Genomic DNA, 3,529 nt, shown 5'->3' with positions numbered 1-3,529 from the left:
AGAAAGAAAGAGAAACTGCAGAAGATGTGAGGGCCCCGAGGGAGGAACACACTGTGTATGGGAATACACAGGGGAACAGGAGCTGATGTGTGGCGATCAGCTGGGGCATGGAGGAGGTTAGGTCAGGGAGGGAAAATATGGATTATAGTTTAAGCACAATGGGTGTTCATGGAGGACCATAGGTTGAGACTGGATAGATTGGAGGTAGGGAAAACAGCATAAACTCAGCTGAGCAGGGCCTGGAGGACCCCATGTGCTAACCCATGCCACCATCCTCCGGGGCTGTGGGGCTGAGCTGGCCTCTAGAGCCCCTAGATGGAGGCGGCAGGGGCTCTCTGAAATTGTCACCCTTAGCTCCCCAGCCCTCCCTCACCTTGCTGTGTGACCTTGGGCAGGGCACTCACCGTCTCTGAACCCCACTTGTCACAAACGCCGAATGAGGGCGTTGGCCAAAGCGGTTTCTCTGGGGCCATGTTCAACCTCTCGTTGTGGATGCAGTGGGGGCCACAGGACCTTGGTGAGGGTCTTGGCCATACCAGAGGATGCCAATGAGCTCTGGGCCCCCTTTGCTTTCCCTGACTCCCCTTCTTCCTGAGGGGAAAGGTATCGGGGTTCCTGAAGGGAGGGGAACGTGTTATGCTGAATGGCAGAGCCCAGAGAAAACACAGAATAGACATCCCCTCTCAGTGTACCCAAGTCTCTGACCCCATCCCAGTGCCTTTGCTGATGGATGCAGGTCTGATGGGGCACATGGCCATTTGCGGGTCAAACCACTCCTACAGCCAGTTCCAGGCCAGGGGGAATTTCTTAGTACAGAGACGTGGCTCAGGCTCAAGTTCTAGTTCTGCCACCAGTTAGTTGGTTGTGTGACCTCAGACAGGGCTCTTCCCCTTTCTGGGCCTGAGCTGAGAGAGCCCCAGATCCACCCTCATGAAGCTCATGAACCAGCCACTGCTCAATAGAAATGCAATCCAAGCCCCATATGTAATTTAACAATTACTAGTAGCCATATTAAAAAAGGAAAAAGAAATAGGTGGAGTTGATTGTAATATATTAACCCAATGTATCCAAAATATTGTCATTTCAGCATGTAATGAATGAACCATTTTATACTCTTTTTTTCATATGAGGCTTTTGCAATGTAGTGTTCATTTCATATTTCAGCATAGCTCAATTTGCACTAGCCACGTTTCAAGTATTCAATAGACACGTGTGGCTGGTGGCTGGTGGCCACCATATTGGATAGCATGGATACAGATAACAGCAAGGGTTGCCCTAAGGAATGCAAAGTGCTGTTTAATAGAGGTTGTCCGTGCCTTCTGTGGGCACAGAGGAGGGAGTCACTACTTCTGCTTAGAGAAGGTTAGCAGGAGGTTACATTTAAATGATTAAAAATTGCCAGGCTGGGCGTGCTGGCTCGTGCCTGTAATCCCAGCATTTTGGGAGGCCAAGGCGGGCAGATCATGAGGTCAGGAGATTGGGACCATCCTGGCTAACACAGTGAAACCCTGTCTCTACTGAAAAAAAAAAAAATGCAAAAAATTAGTGGGGCGTAGTGGCAGGCGCCTGTAGTCCCAGCTACTTGGGAGGCTGAGGCAGGAGAATTGCTTGAACTCTGGAGGCGGAGGTTGCAGTGAGCCACTGCACTCCAGTCTGGGTGACAGAGAGAGACTCCGTCTCAAAAAAAAAAAAAAAAAATTGCCTTGATAGCTAATCTTCTTTCTTCCCCCTTTCAAGAAAACTTTTCTTTCTACCTTATGATAAAAGTAACACATACTTATTGTTAAAAATAAAGATGTAGAAGAGATAAAAAAGAAAACAAAAACCACCCCTAATCTCCCCAGCCTGAGAGGCACTACTATTATTTGGATCTGTTTCCATGCAGGCATTTGTTTTAAGGCACAAGCATTTTGCAGGTAACTATAGCCTCGCTGTCTGTGTGGTGCTGTGCCCTATTTTTTCCCACCTAGCACCGTGGAGCGAGCATTCCCTTGGGTTGTCGAAAACCCTGTGGAAACCTCATTGCTGACCACTGCATACTATTCCAGGGAGATGATGGGCCATGAAACTAGAAACTCCTGCTTTCCCACTTCTGGAGGTACCCGCGAACCCAGCTCCACTTTGGATGTCCCTCTGAGCACAGAGGCTGCAGGGAGAGTGGAGAGAAGCAACCAGGAGGGGAGGGTTCTGTGAAAGCCACCCTGCGCCCAACTCCTGTCAGCCCTGAGTCTTTGTGACTCAGAGCCAGAGGAGTCTGGGCTGGGCTGCAGCGCCAATTAGCCAGTCTCTTGACTGTCACCTGGTGGCCATGGAGGTGAATGCACCCTCTAGGAGAACCATCAGAAGGGAGATGGCTAGAGGCGGGAGGTGCTGGGGTCCTGGGTTTCCACTTTTGACCCCTGGGCCCGCACGCCACTTCATGACCAGCCTTTTGGGGAAGGGGTCATCTGAGTTGTCATTCTGGAGAAGGGCTTCCCTCCTGCTGTCATTCTAAAGAGTCATAGCCTGGGGAGAGGACTGCCTGGGTGCAAATCCAGTACCACCTCTAATAAGCGCTGTGTCCTCGGGACCTCTGCTTTTCTGTCTCAGTCTCCCGGTCTGTAACATGGAATAAGAATAGTGTCTGCCCCTAGAGCTGTGATGCTGAAATGAGATAATCCATGTGGACAAGCACGGGGCCTTGTCCACAGTACATGCTCAGTGTTTTAAATTATTTAACGTCAGAGGGAAATTAAATGCAAAGTACAGGGGATGAATCTCATTAAATCTCATCCTCTTTCTCTGGTTGTCTGCTCTTAACCCTCAAGCCCCTTCGATGGAGCCACTTTCCTGCTCACAAGGCCTCCATGCCCCCTAGTGCTCCCTGTAATATAAACTCCCTAGCCTGGCATTCGAGGACAGGACCTAGCCCACCTTCGCAGTCCTGTCTCACTGTTTCCTCCAGGTACCCCCTGTCCCAGCCAAACTGCTGTCCTCAGCTCTCCAGGGACTCCTCCATTTTCTCACCTCCATGCTCTCCTCATGCTCAGCTTCACCCTAGACCCCATTTCTCCTGATCCTGTCTTCCAGAATTCTGCTTATCCTCCAAAGACCTCATCACAGACCAGCTCCTCAGGAATCTTCCATAGACCAACAGCCCTTATGGAAACATCCCCAGCCTGCTGATGACACACACCTCAACTTCCTTCATTGTATGTTCTTGCAAAGTAGCTTTGTGGAGCAGAAAGAGCGTGGCCTTTGGAGTTAGGGGAGGGATGTGTTGGAATCATGGGTGAGCTTGAACAGGGAGAATATTCAACCTCTTTAACTCTCAGTTCCTTCCATCTTTCCTGCCTGCCTGCCTGCCTGCCTGCCTCTCCCTCTTTCCCTCCCTCCCTCTTTCTTTCTTTCTTTCTTCCTTCCTTCCCTTCTTTCTTTCTTTCTTCCTTCCTTCCTTTCTCTCTCTCTCTTCCTTCCTTCCTTCCTTCCTTCCTTCCTTCCTTCCTTCCTTCCCTCCCTCCCTCCCTCCCTCTCCTTCCTCCCTCCCTCT

This window comes from Cebus imitator, unplaced genomic scaffold (genome assembly GCF_001604975.1).
Source record: "Cebus imitator isolate Cc_AM_T3 unplaced genomic scaffold, Cebus_imitator-1.0 Scaffold87, whole genome shotgun sequence".
NCBI lineage: Eukaryota > Metazoa > Chordata > Mammalia > Primates > Cebidae > Cebus > Cebus imitator.
The sequence above is the reverse complement of the archived record's forward strand: the minus strand, read 5'-3'. Positions refer to the sequence as shown.